Source organism: Lagenorhynchus albirostris, chromosome 16 (genome assembly GCF_949774975.1).
Source record: "Lagenorhynchus albirostris chromosome 16, mLagAlb1.1, whole genome shotgun sequence".
Lineage (NCBI taxonomy): Eukaryota > Metazoa > Chordata > Mammalia > Artiodactyla > Delphinidae > Lagenorhynchus > Lagenorhynchus albirostris.
Window position 1 is genome coordinate 30424036 of NC_083110.1, and position 18690 is coordinate 30442725.

The 18690-nt window shown below is 58.5% G+C and overlaps 1 protein-coding gene across 5 annotated transcripts in view; it reads left to right on the forward strand.

Moving 5' to 3' along the window:
* ZMIZ1 (zinc finger MIZ-type containing 1) overlaps positions 1–18690 on the forward strand; it is a 239751-nt gene that overhangs the window by 71236 nt on the left and 149825 nt on the right. For all 5 annotated transcript variants that reach the window (XM_060126963.1, XM_060126958.1, XM_060126962.1 and 2 more), the window contains exon 4: positions 15353–15433. The gene's annotated coding sequence lies outside the window, so the exon portion shown is untranslated. The remainder of the gene's footprint in view (positions 1–15352; positions 15434–18690) is intronic.

The window sequence follows — 18690 nt, forward strand, 5'->3', positions numbered from 1 at the left end:
GACAGGATCACCTTTCATAGCAAAGACCCTGTGCTCGTGTCATGAGGCAGCCATGTCCCACCACACTGCCACTCCAAGAGGATGAAACCTCAGCGTTGGGCAGGGGACCTCAGGGGAGCTGAGAGACATCACTGAGTCCCTCGTGGACCAAGCAGCTGGGGCAAGGGTCCCTGTCCTCCAGAGAGGCTGGAGTCAGAGCCAGGCTTCCAGAACAGATGTGGGCAGAGTGCAGAGACCCTGAGCCCGGACATCTGAGGGCCTTCTCCGAGCCCACCCAGGCAGCAGAGCCCAAGGGAATGCCCTGAGTAGGGCCTCCCTCGGCCTTCCTCCATGTTTACCTGACCTAAGCGCTGTGTCTTACCTATAGAGGGCACAGTCCCCAGGTCCTGGAGGAGGAGGAGGGCTATGGTGGCCTTGGGGGCAGTGCTCTTGAGAGCCCGCCTGGGCTCAAGTGTCTGTTTGTCCCCCTTCCTCCCTGCTGCTTCTGTCCCTCCTTCCTTTGACAGACATTTCCTGGCAACCAAGTCTGTGCCAGGTCTGTGCTCAATACAAAGCACATCCCTGGCCGTGGAGATGCTCACTGCCAAGCTGGCATCAGCGACATCTCAGGGTGGGCGGAGGCCCGGGCAGAGGCAGCCATTGGGTGGGGACCAGGGTGTGGCTGACTCCACAGGCTGCCCTAGGTTCTGGGGAAGCTTAGGCATACTTTCCCCGGATGGACTGAGGCCAATTCTACTAGGTGCCCGGGATGAGGGGCACAGAGAGCTGCCATCAGGGCCACACAGAGCATTGTTGGACCTTGTCTCTGTTGTGATAGGATTTGGGGGTGTTCAACCTGTAAGGGTCCCATGAGCTAATGAGCTCAAGGCCATTCTGATACAGCTGGAAAACTCCAATCCAGAAAAGGAACGGAGGTGGGGTGGCCACTGGTTGAGCTGGTGGCACAGGCCAGCCATCCTGCCACCCATGACTGAATGTGGGTTCTGGCCAGGGGTGGTTCTAAAGCCTGTGTATCTCCAGCCTCAGCTTGTATGCCCCCGGGGTCAGGAGGCTCACTACTGCCCCATGGCTGTCTCAGTGACTCTCCCTGGTAACTGGTGCCCTGGCCGCCCACCAGGCTGTAGTCTGGCTTGTCTTCTACGCTGCCCACCTCAGGCCCACAGACCTGAGGCTTTAGCCTCCTTAACCTGGTCCCTCCCAAGCTTCACTGCTTCCAGGAAGAGCATCCGGCTGGGCCCGCAGACAGCCCCATCAGGGCCTGTTTGATTGGACTAGTGTGGACATGTCATCAGTGTCCTGCGTTGGGCAGCCGAGGTGAAGCCAGTCAGCCCCTGCCCGAGTGAGCGGGGTCCCACCTTCCCAGCACAGCCCCTGGGGAGGCCCTTGGGCTGCCCACGGAGCAAGCAGGAGACCTGGATCCCAGCTCCATTCCTGTCCCCAGGGTGATCTCAGGCAAGGCCCAGCCCCAGTCAGCCCAGACCACCTCCTGTTCGCGCTCCTCCCCAGCACTGAGCTACAAGAGGCCTTTGTCCACGGTGGGCCCTCCGCACTTTCTGGCCTGTTTGCTTTCTGAGTCGCCTGTTTGCCGAGCAACCTTGAGAGAGACCTGAGACGCTTCTCCCATAGCCTGTGCCCTGGGCTGAGGGCCTTTCTTCAAACCTCTTCCCCCTCACTGGGCCAGGCCACTAACTTCTCCTTTCCCACCACCTCCTCACCTGTGGACAGGTGAGTCCCCAGCTCGTGAGGCACACGGAATGGGTTGGGTTCACCTGGAGACCATGGGTGTTCCCACAGCCCCTGGACCAAGCTCCCATCCCACGCAGAACCTGACACTTTTAAGGATCCAGGCATCTAAAACTGGGGTGGGGGTTGAAGGTGTCTCACTCTGGGTGCTGCTCCCATGGTTTGACATCACATCGTCCCTGGTGTGGGGACTACCCTGCCCGGCTGGGATGCCACAGTTCTGCAGAGGTACCACACTGTCCCTCGTCTTTGACCCCTGGGAAGTTCTGCCTTTGAGGCCTGAGATCCATCCTTGCTCAGCTTCTCCCTTTGTCCTGGTCGCTTCAGCATGGCTCCTTGAAAGTGACTCTGCCCGAAGTGGGGGAAGACGGTGATCTGATCCCCAGGGAAGGGCTGATCCCTACAGCCTCTACTCAGCTGTGCCTGATGTTCTGGGAAGAAAACCCAGTAGTGCTTTTTTGTCAAGGCCTCTTGCTAGGAAGCAAATAGCTGGAGGTCTAGAGGTCAGAGGCCAAAGGCCACTGAAGAGGCCAGGGCAGCTGCGCACTCCTGCCCCAGGAAAGTTTGGTGCTTCTGAGGAAGCCTCCACAGGGCCCTGCTCTGTCCTGGTCTGGGCGGGGCCAGTGAGACAGGAAGCCAGGGCAGGCCCGCAGGATGGGACTCAGGGTGGCCTGGGCCTGAGCCAGGGATGAGGCGAAACCCAGCCCTGGCCTGGTCCCAGGGCCACAGGCACACAGGTCACCCACCCAACAGGAAACCCTGCCCGGCACCCCCTTTGTCCCACCCCGTGTTTCCCGCGGGTGGTGCTTCTACTGTTTCCCGTGGGAGCTGCTGCCAGGAATCATGCCCTCTTGAGAAAGGAAGCTGGACCTCAGGCTCGCGGCTGCCCTGCCTCTGACCTGTTCTAACCCCCTCCCAGGGCATCCCGTTGGTGGAAGCTCTGGGTCCCTGCCCGTCCCTCACCCGCACATGCTGGTGACTTATCTTCTCCTAGATGATCCGTCACCTTTAGGGGCCTGGAAGGGAAACCTCATAGTGGGGCCAGGCTTGGGAGCCTGGAGAGCAGGGTTTTTGTCTGGGTTCCACCACCAGCTTGCTGGTGCACGTCGGCTAGTCACTCACCCACTCTGGGCCCCATCTGTAGAAAGGGGAGAGGAAGAAGCTTTGCCCAGCTAGGAGCATCCCATGGGATAAAGGGTTTAGAGGTAGGATGAATCTATACCCTATAAGGACAACCAGGTTTGGGGTTAACTGCCCCAGATACCCCCCCCACCCCCAATGCATCTCAGATATCTCTATATCCAGCCCAGTGGAGAACAGTGTCTGTGATGGCCCCCAAGCAGGGAGTGAGACGTGAGTGGCTGCCAGTGTTGCCATGGGCTATGGGGGTAGTGATGCTGGCATCACCCCTCTCTGGGTCATCCCACTGACGACACGGGGGCAAGCTGGGCATCTGTGCCTGGGCAGGAGCCCTCCTTCCTCCCTCCTCCCTCCTCCCTCCTCCCTCCTCCCTCCTCCCAGGATCTGAGAGGTGGAACATGCCAGCTCTCTCTGCTCTGCCCTGCTCAGGCAGATGGGCCAGGGTGGCAGCCTGTGGGCCGAAAGCCAGGGAGGTTGCAGTGCCGAGGGGCAGATTCTCCTGCCACTCTCCAGCCCTCCTCCTCCCCCTGGTAGGTGCTCTGAGGACTTCAGTTTTCCTTTGGTTGTGATGTTGAGTGTAAAGTGCAGGGAGGAACAGGGCAACGATACTAGGAGCTGCAAACGCTTCTGTAGCACTCTGTGGAGGTGCTGCTCCAATCCTTTATCTACAGGGATTCACGTTCACTGTGACAGCATCTCTGAGGTCACTACTCCTGTTGTCCCCATTTCCAGAGGAAGAAACTGAGGCACAGCCTGGTGAATCGACCTGCCCAGGGTGGTTACGCTGGGACTGAACCGGGCAGCTGACTGCAGAGCCCGTGCTCTTGGCCACTGTGCTGCACAGCTTCTCTGACCCCCCTCCCCCGACCAGGTACCCCCAGCCTAAGCCCAGCCCAGTATCAGGGGTTGCAGCTTGTTCCCAAAGGGGGATGAAGGGAGGGTCAGGATGCCAAGGTGAGCAGACCCAAGTCGCCATGGCATTGGGTGAGCTAACAGACTCGGGGTCACCCTGACCTTGTGGACCAGCTAGAAGCTTGTTAGCAACAGGGAAGACCGTAGGTCCAAGCAACCCAAGTCCCTGCGCTGTGTGGTGACAACTCAGCCTCCAGTGGTCTTGGACACGTTGCCGCTCTGAGCCTCAGCCTCCACGTCTGTCAAATGGGCCTTTCAGAGCCAGTGGCATAGGGAACTGTGAGGAGTCCTTGAGGTTCTGGGAACACGGTGTCTGACCCCTGTGGCTCCTCGGGGGGGGGGGTGTGTGTGAATTTCCTTCCCAGTGAGTCAGGCCACAGGGACGGGGACATTCCTGGCAGCAGGATTAATGTGGGCAGGGTGCCGGGGTGGGAGCCCAGACGTTACGGGTCAGAGTCAGGCTGGGGCCTCGAGTACGAGGATGAAGATTTGGAGCTGACCTCGTAGACACTGGGGAGCCATTGAAGTTCTTGGCCAGAGGAGTAACGCGTCCTTGGGGAGAGGAACCTGAGAGCAAAAGAACGTAACATGCTCTTCCAGGTGTGGGGCCCCGACGCAGAGGGCGTCACATGGCTAAGAGAGTTGGCCCTGGTGGGTGTCAACGCCAGCGTTCCTCCTGGGCTCGTGGTCTGCAGGGCGCTGGGCAGCACAGGCTGGGGGTGTGGGCCCCGCAGAGAGGAGCAGAGGCAGCGCTTACGCCTTTTCCTCTGCGTGTCCCGGAGTCCCCCCAGCTCGGGTTGTCTGGGTTTCCCACCCAGCTCTGGGTGGGGCCCCGCCGCTCCTTCCTCCCTCTGTGGCTTTCTGGTCCTAAATGGGAGGGGACTCTGGAGGTTGCAGCGGGCTGTGGAGCGTGAGCCAGGGTGGGGACACTGGCGGTGGGTGGAGTCACGGGATGGGTGGCCGTGAGTCAGGCATTGCTGGGCCTGTGTGTCATCTGGCTGCCTGCCGTTCTGCCTTCCCTGCGTCTGTCTGCCTCATCTCTCCCACCGGCGTCTGCGCCTGTGGGCTGCTCTGCTGGGACCACAGTGCTATTTCCAAGAGCTCCAAGCCCACGATGGAGAAGTCAGAGGAGCTGGACTCCAGGTCCCAGGCTCCCCCCAACATGCAGGGTGACCTTGGACATGTCCCCTCCCCGCCTGAGCCACCATTTCTCCGATGGAAGAGTGAGGGTGGGGCTGCCCAGGGTTTCTCAGCTCCCGCTGTACATGAGATCCAGGGCAGCTTTGAAAGATAGCGCACCCCAGACCACTTAAATCCCTGGGGCAGGGCCTGGAGCCTGGGCGGGAACCTCCGGCCTGGACGGGCTGCTCTCCCCACCCTCCCCAGGGCCCCCGCCCCAGGCAGCACCGTGGACCATTGTGTGGATTCTGGAGCCCGGGGCCTGCACTGGATCTAGCTCTGCCACTTTCTAACACCATGGGCAAGTGACGTGACTTCATGTCTCTGAGCCTCAGTTTCCTCGTCTGTGAAATGGGGACGACCTTACCGCTTTATAGAATCGCCATGGGGACTAATGGGTTAACCAGCGTAGCCGGTGCCTCTTAGAGCCGGGCCTAGGATGGATGTGGTGAGCACTGTGCACGTGTCAGCTGCTGTGTTCTCTGATCTAAATCTGTTTTCACACCACCCCTCCCATGACTGCTCATTCATTCATCCATTCATCACTGCTCAGACATTCTGGGGGGCAGGCCCTGTGCTGGGTGCTGTGGACGACAGGAAGGAGACACCATTGTGGGGCTGGCCTTGGCCTGTCCAGGGGTTCAGTCCCAGAGGGCAGCTTCTGTCAGTCCCAAGGATTGATGGGCAGGTGGGGGGTGGCTCCCCCAGGAATCCCACCAAGTTGCTGGGCTGAGGGAGCCCCTTTCTTGAAGAACACACAGAGACCTCAGCCTCACGGGAGAAGGAGGGACATCGTAGGCTGGTCCTGACGGCCTCAGCTGGGAAGCACCTGGGAGTCCTCAGTGCCTCCTGGCAGGGATCCTGGGATGCTCTCTGGGTGTGTGATGGCTCAGACAGGGCTGGGCCCTGGGGCTGCCCAGGAAGGCAGGAGCAGCCCTGGTAGGCAGTGAACAGAACAGGGAACCTCCTCGGAGCCCATCGCCAGACCTGGCCCCATCCTCCATCTCCTAGAGTCCTCCCAGCAGCCCAGGACGTTAGGTAGGCACTAATACCACTTTACAGATGGCAGATGGAGGCTTCAAGGGATCGGGAGGCACTTGCCCGGGTCAGGGAGGGTATGTGCCCAAAACAGGCTTGGAGCCCCCCTCGGTGTTAGCAAGATCCGGTGGGACCAGTAAAGCTTCCCTGGGCGGCTGCACAGTGGAGCGTCTCGGGACAGGCTGCAGGTGCAGTCTGATGATTAACACACCCTGCAATCCTTTTCTTCCCCAGCCTTCCCAGCAGCGACCCTGCAGACCATGACTGGGCTGCCCTTGCAGGGAGGGCTGGCGTCCCTACAAATACCATGAGCTCCCGTGGCCTGGCTCCTCCGAGGGCCAGGGGCTGGGCGCCCCTACCCCAGTGCAGCCTTCTCCCTCCCCATTGCACCGTGAGTAAACTGAGGCAGGGAGAGAGGCAGGGACTTGGCTGAGGCCACGTGGCTTGCAAGCAACAGAACTAGGACTTCATCCAGGCCTGGGTGACGTTAGTGCCCGTGCTCTGACCCGCTACCTCCTGCAAGCGAGAACAGCGCTCTCCTTTGTCTGGCATCTGTAAATCTGGGCCTTGGCCATCACTTCAGATTGGCCTGGCCCACGTGTGACCAGAATCCCAGAGGGATGCCTGTTTGGGGAGTGTGACCGCCGGGGGCTGGCCCCTGGCCCAGGACAGGGATGGTCAGGAACACTTGGTACTAGCATTTTGCATGTGCTGTCGGGAGTGCCCGTGCCCTTCAGCCCCTCGACCTTCCCGCCTGCCCTGGACCTGGAGTCCAGGCTGCCCTGTGGAGCGGACAGCTGACGGGGCTGCCCAGGCCTGCACCAACCATGGGTGTCATGTCAGCTCAGCCAATCTTCCAGCCAGTGTTAGCCCCGACCAGGAAACTGAGCCCTGGAGGGACAGGGGTTTGTGCGTGAGTCCTCAGCTCCTCAGTCTAACCTCCAACCAGAGCTGGCCTGGCTTCTCGTCCTGTCCCTCTCTGAACTTATGTCCCCTCCTCTGCAAGGTAGCAGGCTTAGACTGAGGACCTCCACGGACTCTTCTAAGCGCCTCTGCAGGCCCAGTGAACGCTGCAGGGCATTTGAGATCGAGGGTATCACAGGGGTGAGGTTGAGGTGGGCAGCACAGGGCCCTGCCACCCTAAGCAGAGTGGGCGGGGCAGGAGACAAAGCCTGTAAGAGGGGCCACTGGCAGAAAATTCAGTTTAAATCATCGGCATTGGGAGTGGCAAGCACCCAGGTGGGCAAGACCCTGGCCCCTGGGGAGGGTGAGGCTTATGCCCACCCATGGGGCCTGATGACATGGTGGCACAGAGCTTGTACCTGGAGGGTGCTCAACACCTTTGGCCGTTCTGTGGGGAGGGATTGGGGGCCCCCCTCCTGGGAGCAGGTGACCCTCAGGAAGCCTGTCTCTGGGGAACAGACCCACCGGGCTGGCTCTTGAACCAGCCTCAAAAGGGGCCTGAAGCCAGGACTCATCTTCTCGGGATCTTTCTCCATCTTTTTGGTAAGAGATCCAGTGCCTCCCTGCCCAGCAAGACCCCAAGCTTCACTTGGCAGCAAAGCTGAGCCAGTGAGAACAATGGCGCTCCCTACTTACCAAGCACTTCCTGTGCAAGTGCAGTGCGGGCATAATCTCGTTAAGTCCTTACAACTCTGTGAGAGGAGGGACTCATTATCCCCATTTTACAGATGAGGAATCTGAGGCCCAGAGAGGCTAAGTTTCTTGCCCAGCATCACAGCTCAGTGGACAGCAGAGCCACTCCACACACACCTTCTGTGTGTCAGAATCTAGAGCCACATTATGTGCCCTTAGTCCACGCTGTACCTCCCCCCTTGAGTAGAGGAGGAATTGTTCATTTGACGGCTTGGGAAGAAGGGAGCCCCCTCCCTCTTCCTCCAGCAGGAGTGAGCCACGAGTCACAGCCAACTTCTATCTGGTCTCAGTTTGCCCCACTGCGCAAGCCTGACATCAAGAGGCTGGGTGTCTCGGCACACACATGCGCCATGAGCCAGGGCACCTTTGAGCGGCAGGTTGGGTGAACGTCGTTCCTCGGGGCCTGGATGGTGCTCGTGGAGAGGGCGAGGGCTTTCCCTTCTGATAGGCCTCTCCAGCCTGGCCTTGATAACACAGCAAATTGGAATTGGGCTCTGGGTGAAGCTTTGGCGGGGCCCCCGGGGATGTGTCTGCATGTGCCCTTGAACGCAGCTGTCCCCTGCTCCTGATTTCATCTATCATTTTCTCTTCAGTCTGAGGCTTTTCTCCTGACAGGCCTCTGGGCCTTTGCCCAGGAGGGGTGCCCTCCTGCCTGAGAGGCTCTTCTCAAGAGCATGATGCCCTCGACACCCCGTTTTGCTGCCCTCCAGCACTCTGTCCTAGAATTACTCTGTGTCTTGCCCACCTCGCATTAGACAGTGTGCAGACACCCTTGGGAAGCATCCAGGCCGGCGACGTTGGCCTTCGACCGTGCCCTCCTCTCCCCACCCATCCTCTCCTACTCTTTTCCCTCTCCTTCTCTTCCTTCTCTGGCGCAAAGTAGGCAGTGTCATTAGCTGTCGGGAGAAGGAAATGAATGGATGGATGGATGGCATAAACAAACATGAAGGGGAAGCAACCTGAGTGTCCACTGACAGATGAATGGATAAAGAAGATGTGGCACATGTATGCAATGGAATATTACTCACGCATAAAAAGGAACGAAATTGAGTTATTTGTAGTGAGGTGGATGGACCTAGAGTCTGTCATACAGAGTGAAGTAACTCAGACAGAGAAAAGCAAATACCGTATGCTAACACATATATATGGAATCTAAAAGAAATAAAAATGATCATGAAGAACCTGGGGGCAGGACAGGAATAAAGGCACAGATGTAGAGAATGGAGTTGAGGACATGGGGAGGGGGAAGGGTAAGCTGGGACGAAGTGAGAGAGTGGCATGGATACTACCTCATGTAAAATAGATAGCTAGTGGGAAGCAGCCGCATAGCACAGGGAGATCAGCTCCGTGCTTTGTGACCACCTAGAGGGGTGGGATAGGGAGGGTGGGAGGGAGACGCAAGAGGGAGGGGATATGGGGATATGTGTATATGTATAGCTGATTCACTTTGTTATACAGCAGAAACTAACACACCATTGTAAAGCAATTATACTCCAATAACAATAAAGATGTTAAAGAAAAAAAAAAAACCATGAAGGAACAACCCCTAGAGGTCCGTTTATAGCCCCCATTTTCCAAACGAGGAAACCAAGTCTCAGAGATGTTAGGTGGGCAGGGAGGTTTTGGAAGCCCCTACCTTTCCCAACACCCTCTGCTTCCGTCCCCGCGGTACCAGGTGTGGCCCCAGGTTTGTGCTGGGCGTCTCCTGACCACCAGAGCTTTTCCCACCTGGAGGCATCCCTGAGGGCCCAGCAGCAGACTTGTCAGGCACACACTTCATTCAGCAGAACCTGCCAGCCTGCCCTGCCCCAGTCACTTGCGAAGTCTCCACGCAGGAGAGGGGGAGGCGGGAAGCCGAGGGGCACGCAAAGAGGGGCATGCAGCAAGGACCTGCAGGGCAGGGCCAGACGATATTCGCTGGGCTTCCCGGGCCTGGGTGCGGGCAGGCTGTCAGAACAGCTCAGAATATTCTCAGCAGAAGTGAAGACATACAGGATTATTGAAGCAAGGGTAGTTTGTGATTCTCAGGCAGCCCTGGCCAGGAGTTTCCCCAGATCCCAAGCCACCAGCTTCATAGGTCTCTTTACTTATCTTTTCCTTGAGGCCAACTGCAGCTGCTGTCCTTTGGGGAAAAGACTCAGGATTTCAGGCCTCCCCTGAGCACTCAGGGCTGCCCAAGCCTCTGCTCAACCCCGCTGTCCCTGGAGTGAGTACGAGGGTCTCACAGCTGGATAACCAGGCACCCAGTTTTAATTATACGCAAGGAGAAAGAAAGAAACACCGTCCAAATGTCTGGAAGTTCTGGGCAGGGAAAGCTCACTTGGGGGAACTGTCAGGGAAGGCAGCATGGTGTAGGCGGTCCTTTGGGCATCGGAGGATGGACAGGGTTCCGATGGGCAGAGCTGGGACCACAGAGCTGTTGAGGGCGTGGTTTGGGGTAATAAGACAGTGCACGTTCTACCACTTCTAGCTGCATGACCACTGGTATCTGCTGCAAAGTTTCTTCATCTATAAAATAGGTCTTGCAGTTCCCTGGTGACAGAATTGTGCTGAAGATGGAGTGAGGCAGTGAGAGCTTCTGGGGCTGTTGAGGAAGGGCCCTGGCAGGTGGGGCAATCTGCCGGTTTGTCACATCTTGAGCACAATGGGTGTGTTTGTGTGCGTGTCATTGGCAGCAGGGATGAGTATCTGAGGCCTGGTGACGGCCCTGAACTGCAGGCCAAGAGGTGGCATTGGTGTAGCCCCTGCCCACCACACCACACGGGGTGGTCCAGCTCCCTGCCCCAGTGGCCTGTGGGTATGTCGGTGTTCTGGCCAGTGTCCTGCTCTACAGGGTCAGCCTGGGGCCTCCCCTAGTGGGTGAGTAGTTAGAGAGACAATTCAGAGCTGCCTTTTTCCTCCTGGCCATCAGGCCTTGGTTTCCACATAGGCCCAATTAAAACTGGGTGACTGGTTATCTCTGTCTCTTCCCCATGTCTGGATTCCCCCAGCTTGGTGAGGTCAGAGAACATGTATTCCAGGAATGCGGGAGGCGGGACAGCCTGCCTGGTTTGGATAACCACTGGGGTAAATATTTGCCTTGCTCCTGGAGCCAGCACTGGCTGCCCGGGTAGGACGACGGGCCTGTTCCCAGGGTCATGTAAGGGGATGCTTCCCTGGGTGGGTCTTGGAGGTGAAGGAGCCCGTGCCTCCCGGGTGAGCCTGGGAGCTGGGTCTGAGGCCACCCTGCCTGTGCAGGGCCCCTGAACCAGCAGCTGTTCGGCCCATCTGTGAAGTGGGGGTAGGCAGAGCTGCCTGGTCCCGCTCAGGTGAGGCGGGCCAGCCCCCCGTGAGAGCCAGTTCAGGTCAGTCAGTTCAGCCAGTGGGGCAGCAGGTTGGGTCCGGTTTGGGTGGGTGCCCACATGACCGTGTTCTGGTCCCCACTTGACCACTTATGACCTTGACAGTTAACCTCTCCCAGACTTTAACAGTCACCATTCGCTGACCTGTTCTCGCGTGGCGCCTGCGTCTACATACCCGTGTCTCGTTAACCCCTCAGCCACCAGGGCATGAGGGGCACGTGTGTGTGATTAGCAGCAGATGACAAGAGCCCTGAACTTCAGCTCAGCAGTGCCACTCGTGGGGTCCCCTGTCTGCGACCACAGCGGGGCAGTCCAGTCCCCTCTCCCAGAGGCCTGGGGATAGGTCAGTGCTCTGGCTAACATCAGGCTCTACAAGGTCAGCCTGAAGCCTCTCCTGGTGGGTGAGTATCTGGAGGGGCAGCTAGTCCCTGTTTAGAGAGGAGATGATCAGAGATGCCAAGTGACTTGCTCAAGGTCACCCAGCATTAAAGGGCAGAGCAGGGATTCAAACCCAGCTCTACCCACCCTTGCCCTCGACCTCACCACTGAGGCTAGGGCCGGGCTCCAGGCCAGAATGTGGGCTCCCTTGGCGGCTTAGAGAACAACTGGTCACTTAGCCACGGGCACCGAGCCCTCATGATGCCCCACATCCTGGACACCCGGTGGCACGGGCACCTCTGTCCTCCAGGAATCCCTAGTCAGCCCTGCCCCAGCCCCAATCAGCTTGGCCTGGTGCCTCGACCCAAGCCCACACCCAAGTGGGTCCTTCCTCCCAGGGGATCCATTAGGGGAGGAGGGGATGGGAAGGTGACTGTGGCTGGGAGAATCCATCTGAGTCCTGGGACGGTCCCCACCCCTGAGTGACCTCTGCCAGACCCAGCCTTGCCACTTTCCAGCTGCAACACCCCTGGCAACCCTACCCTCCCTCGGAGCTCAGTGTCCTGCTCTGCAAAATGGGTACTCGTTCACGCCTTGCCCTGCCCCCGAGAGCGCCAGACACGCGATGAGAGTGAAAGCACGTTTCAACGTGTGATCTGCACACCGCGTCTTCTGCCCCTTCCTGCCCTCGCAGCCAGAAGCGGCCCTGTGGTCAGAGCGTCCCCCTCACCCAACCCGGAGTAAGAGTGCTGAGCTGAGGATGCCAGGAGAGCCCTTTGGGCAGTGGGGCACCTATCCCTCTGGGAGCCTGGGTGGGCCCTACCACCCCCCTGGGCCCTGAGTCTCAGGCTGTGCACCGCCCCATGGCACCGAGGGCCCTTTAAGCAGAGAACACTTACCTGCGTGGATCCGTGTACTTTATGGTTGTGGTCTGCTCAGGCTGGGAGCAGGCACGGGACACCTGTCCCTGGTCTCACCAGGTGGCCAGACCCTTCCAGGCTGTGAGGCTCACCTGAGGGCGCCCAGGGGGCTGGGGCTGGGTGATTTCACCTCTGTGTTCACAGCCCCACCTGGGCCTGAGCTCCCCCACCTCCACCCTAACATGTTTGAGCAGCCAGTGTGAGTGAGGCCCAGCACAGGGTCAAGGGAGCCCAGGGGTCCAGTGCCAGCTGGTGTGGGCTCCCTGGCTGGTCATCTGGTAGTGGGCAGACCACCCGCTCATGTCCGGGCTCTTCTTATTACTTATTCGCTCCTTACTACCTGCATGACCTTAGGAAGCTACAGAAGCTCTCTAGGCCTCGTGTGTAAATTGGGCGTGCTCTTTAGTTTCTACCTCATAGCATTTCACCGAGGGCTAAAGGAATATCCCAGGCATAACCCCTAATGTGGACCCAATCAAGGTGAGCTCCTGGTCCTTTCTCCTTCCCAGGTTGGGGTCCAATACAGGTTTATGGGGAAAAGGGTCAGTCCCCAACCAGGGGAGTTCATATCCTGGTGCCCCCTCTGTGTGGTGCCCTTGCTGTGTGACCTTGGACAAGTCTCTTCCCCTCTCTGGTCTGTTTGCCCCTTTGCCCAAGCCCAACAGCAAAGAACTGGGGATGGCTGGGGGCAGAGAGGCACGAGCATGTGCGCCATAGTCCAGGCGCCTCTGCGAGGCAGGATGGGCAGGCGTTGTTCCTTGGGGCCTGGATGTCGCTCACCGAATGAGCGAGGATTTTCCGGCTTCTGTCTCAGCTGCCAAAATAATTATTTTCTCTTTGCCAGTGGGTCTGCGGCCAGCTTGCCTTTGGGAAAGGCCTGAGCTGTGGGCAGTGGGGAAGCAGGAGGCTGATTCCAGTTCTCCCCCAGCCACTGACTTGCTGCGTGACCCCGGGACGGGGGCAGGTGCTGCTGTCTCCAGGCCTCACTTTCCTCCTCTGTGAAATGGGAGAGTTGGAGTCAAGGGCCGTTTGTGTCCCCACGGCTATAGCAGAGTTTGGGGACTGCCAGAGTCAAAGAGTCAGGACGCAGAGATATTCTCTTTCCCGTGTGGGGTGGAGGTACCAGGCTGGGCTCTGGGAGCCTGGGGCTCAGGACCCCAGCGCTCCATGGAGGCCAGCGCCAGCTCCTGCAAGGTAATTTAGCCTCCGCTGACATGGCCGGAAAGCTACCTGCCTGTCCGGCACTCATATGCCTTACCTTATACTGTCTGTACCACTCTTAGAGGGAGGACCCCTCCTTCTCTCTATATTGCCTCCCACTGATAAGGAAACAGAGGCACAGAGAAGTTTAAGAAATTGTCCAAAGCCACATGGTAAGGGGATGAAGCCAGGACTTGAAGCAGATCATTTTTATTATTGAGCCCACCTCTCAAATGCCAGGCCTTGATGCCCTTTATTGAAGCCATAGGCACCCACTTCACTCCCTGGGAGACCCTGCCTGCTGCACAGCGGGTCTGAGGCCTCCGCCAGACCCTCACGTGTGTGGGAGCCCACAGTTAATGTGGCCTGTGCACGCCCACTCCTGCCGTAGCCACGGGCCTCATCCTAAGAGGCGCTCAGCCCTGTAGGCAGGTTTCCCGTATCTTTTTTTTTTTTTTTTAATATTTATTTATTTATTTGGCTGTGCTGGGTCTTAGTTGCGGCCTGTGGGATCTAGTTCCCTGACCAGGGATGGAACCCAGAGCACGCAGCCTTAGCCACTGGACCACCAGGGAAGTCTCATGGTTTCCCGTGTCTTAGAGGAGGGCATGCAGGTGCAGGGAGCGTGGCGATCACCCGGAACCATCCAGCGAGGTGCCTTCATAGCTGGGACTCAAACTCTGCAGCCGGGACTCCAGAGAAGCCTCCCTGCCAGGCCCTGGGTCTGGTCCTCCTGGATTCCCGTGGGGCCCGGTGGGTAGGGAGGAGAGGGGAGTACTGGTGGCTCATTGTGGAGATGCTGCAGCTGGGCCCACTGCCACGGGGGGCAGGGGGACTGGGGTCCCCACATACCCAGTGCACCAGCGGATCCTGCCACTGCTGCCTTCTGCTCCCTCTCCTCTGAGCACCACTGTCGCTGGCCCAGACCCCTGGGGCAGCCCCCGCACTGGTTTCCCTGGCTCGTCCTGTCCCTTCTAAGCCCTTCTCCCTAGCAGCCATGGGCATCTGTTCAGACTGGACCTAAGCTCACGTCCCTCAGCTGCTCAGACTCTCTCATGGCTCCCATCCACCCTCGCAGTGATCAGGCCAGCCTCCTGGCTGTCACTCACCCCACCCCTCCTTCCCCTACCGCACCCACCACACCACCCATTCTCAAGTCTTCTGCTGAGCTAGTCTTTTTACCCTATCTTGGAGTCTTCACATATACTCTTCCCTGCGCCTGAAACACTGTTCCATGCGTCTTGGCCTGCCTCTCTCTGGCTTATCCTTCAACTTTACTTCCCCAAAGAGACACCCCTGAAACTTGAGTTTATGCTGTGTACGGTCGCCCTTGTACTCGTTCTTTCTGGCAGACATCACTTGTAATTATGTATTGTTTGGTTCTTTGCCTATTGTCAGAGTTCCTACCGGTCAGGGACCACTATCCTGTTCACAGCTCAGGGTGTTTGCTCAATGTCTCTTGAGTGAATGAACGAATGTCGAGTGCTTCTGTCCCCATGTGTCCTTAGATCCTCCCAGAAACCCTAGGAGAGATCATTGCGATCCCATTTCACAGGTGACAGAACTGAAACCTGGAGAGGCCGGGAGCTTATCCACGATCACATAGCCAGTAGTGGCAGATGTGGGGTGTCAGGGGCCTGTTCGTGTTAGGGCTCCCCAGCATGGTGCCCCCTTTCCTCTCCATCCTTCAGATTCCCCATCTGTCAAGTGGGGACGAATGGTTTGGCCGGCAGTAAACGTTCCAGCAGGTGGGCAGTGTGGCTGGGCTGGGGTGGGGAGGTGTGGCAGCAGGTCATTTCTGGGGGCCCTGCTGTGAGTGGCCCCTGACCACCCTTCCCATTGCAGCAGGATGGAGCTGGAGTGAGGCAGAGGGGCCGCCAGCTGCTGACCGGCACGTGGGACGCTGGTGATTCGTGGGTCACTGAGGTAGGTGTGTGGCTGGGCTGGGGGGGGGCAGCTTGGCCTGGATGCTTGGGGAAGGGGCAGTATGTCCTGAGTGGGGGACAGGTGCCGGCCCCGGCACACTGCGCCTTTGACCGTAGCACAGCCCTCACGGGCGGGATTGGGTGCAACACCCACTCCGTCCCCACTGAGACCTCGTCGGCCGCCAGAGGGGCCTCGAGGGGCCTCTTAGGCCTGGCCTGTCTCTACAGTGGTTGCCAGGGCAGGGGTGGGGAGATGCACACAGAAAGAGGGGCAGGCTTGGCGTCCCCAGCATTGGCACAGCAGCCCTGTCTGTACCACTCAAGCCCGTGGCACATGGGCTTCATTCACTGTAAGCAACATGGCAGCTACACGGGAAGAGGCCTGGGTGGGCAGAGAGGCCGTTCGCTGGGCTGGGTGCTGTGGCTGGCCCACCCCCTTCGCTCCCACAGTCGCACTGAGGTGCACACCTGAGCGCTCACAAGTCTCTGGGCTCTGGGGTCAGAGTGCCTGCGTGCAGATCCTGGCCCGGCCACTCGTCCACCGTGACCTTGTGCGGTTTCTTCGTGCCTTGGTTTACCTGTCTGTAAAAGAGGGCTTGGGATCACAGCACCGGCGCCCACAGGTGCCCTGGCACAAGGCACACAGGAAGCGCTCCGGACCTATCATTTTCCTTAGCAATGAAGGGCCCCTTCCTTCTTCTTGCATACCTCAGTTCCCACCATCCCTCCTCCCTGAGGGCCCACCAGTGACGGGGTAGAGACCAAGCGGTCGTCCAGCCTGATGAGGGAGGGGGCTTGGGCCCCTCAGGGAACTCCCGGGGACAGCTGGAGCCCGAAGGTCCCGAGCTGAGCCTCCCGGGCCCGCCTCGGGCCCGGACACCGGTGTGCCTCATCCCAGAGCGGCATTTCAGGGTTGAGGACACTTGGCCCTGTGCCAGAGGGCAACCCGTGTAATCCCTCTTTACTCTGTGGCTCCCAACCCCGAGATGAGAGGCTGTCACGGAAATGCTGACTTGGGCCAGGGCCTTTTGTCCCAAGGCTCTGGGGCCCAGCCAGGGGAGCCCGCGTCTTCGTCCTGACGTGAGGCCCTGCCCGATCGTCTCCCTGCTGCCCTCAGCATCTCTCCTGAGGCCCCGGTGCTCCCAGGTACCCACAGGCAGGGCCAGGCGAGCCCTGGGGATCCCCTACGCTTCAGCCAGACTCTGGAACCAGGGAGCAGGCCTTGATCTCCCTTCCTGCTGTAGGAAATGCTGACTTCCTCCTATCAGCTGCATGACCTTGGGCAAGTCCTTTCCCTTTTGTGAGCATTCTCATCTGAAAATGAGGATAATTATACCGGCGTTTCTGAGAGGGCTGTTACGAGGATTGCTTGGAAGCCAGGAATATTTTAAGTGTTGCAGCCTGGTGAGAGTCGGCTGTGTACCAGGCACTAGGCTCCTTAAATACATATTTCTCTACACAGTAATCCCATGAGGAGGTATGTTGAATGCCTCATTCTCCAGGGATTCAGTGTGGTTAAGAAACCCATAGAGCTGTATGCAGTGGAGTGGGGATTTGAACCAGGAGAGGTACCTCGGAATTAAGCCGCCCATGAGGCTTTAGAGACCAGGGGTGGAGCCACAGGGCAGGTTCAACGTAGGTGCTCAGGAAACAGCCTCCATTTCTACCGGGCGGCCTTTGGCCAGCCCTCCAAGCGTGGCTGCCCGCAGGAACCGGTGGGTGGCCCCCGAAGGCTGGTGGCCTGCCCCTCCCCTGAGGGCTCGCCGGCAACTCCATAAGGCTGGGGGAACCCGCTGCTAATTGCGAGGTAACCTTTGAAATTCTCCTTCACGGTGGGTTCTCTTTTCGGATGTTTTTCAAGGTAATTCATTCCCTTTCCAGAAATTGCTGGTGGAGGAGCATTAGGCAGCTGGTAATTAATCATAGAAGCGGCTTGGAGTTTATTCTTTTAAAAGAAGGAAAAGGAGGAACAGAAAGCCTTGGTGGAAAAAAAGAAAAGGAAAGAAAACCACTCCTAGGCGAGGGTGGTAATCAATACCTCGGTGTCCTAGAAACGGCTGGGGGTGGGGATGGCGGACGCGCAGCCTTCTCCCTTTCTTCCCGGGGCTAGCAGATGGTCAGTGCCTGCAGCAGCATCATGTGTGAGGCTGTGCCCTTAAGCATCAGCTCCCTGCGTGACTCTAAGCAAGCCGCTGCCTTTCCCCAGACTCACCTTTGCCGCCTGTAAAATGGGCGAAGGTCAAGTGTCCGACTAGGAAAGAATATTCAACGACGATGCCTGTTCACTGCCGCATCCTAGTGCCCGGCACGTGGTCATTGCCTGGTCGATATTTTATCAGTTGAGCGAGTAAATGAATGAATGATTTTCTTGGATCTTTGTTAGCTGTCATCAGTCAAGGAGGTGGTCCTGGCTACAGAACACTGTTTCTCTAGTTCTGTTATAATTTAGAGTGACAGCCAGGGTGACAGCCTAGTTATGTCACTTTCCAAACTCATGATGAAAGGACAGCCTTTGATGAAAGGCAGACTCCGGCCAGCAGAGCTCGGGCCCCTCAGTGGCAACCACGCTGTCTCTGTGGTGTCCTCAAGTTCAACTTTCCAGGAGTCTGAGCTGTCTGGAGAGTTTTTTTTTCAAGCTGCTTTCTGGGAAGATAGTGAGCTCCTCGTCGCTAGAAAATATGCAAGCTGGGGTTAGGGCTGCACATAGCCCTCAGGCAGCACTCCTGAGTTTGGGTGAGAGCGTGAGGCTCCCCGGGTTGGACACCGAGGAGGCTGGACTGGCAGAGAGAGAAGCCTCTCCCCTCTGGGAAGGCTGGAGGAGGCCACTGAGAAGGGGGGGTTGTCCATGCGCAACTCCACTGCTTTGGTGCCTGTTCTCTGGAGGGAAGGAGGGTGTGCAGGTGTGTGTGTGTGCCCTCGTGTGCTGGTACGTGCGCATGAACAGGTGTGTGTGATTAGGCTGTGACGTATGTGAATATGCGTGGGTGTGCAAGGAAAGGAGAGTGCCCGCCCATGTAGGAGCGCCCCCACCCCTGTGTGCACCTCCCGTCAAGAACCTGGCACCTCAGACCATCCCCACACACGAGGCTCAGCTCCAGCCTCCCATTCGGGCTGACCAGATGGGCCCTGCCTCCCTGGTGACCACGGCGGAGCTGACTGAGGGGCAGCGTTGGGGACAAGGTGGGCTCCTGAGAGACCCTGGAGGGGAAGCACGCCCGGCCCCCAGCTGGCCACATCCCAGCAGCTGCCCACGGTCAC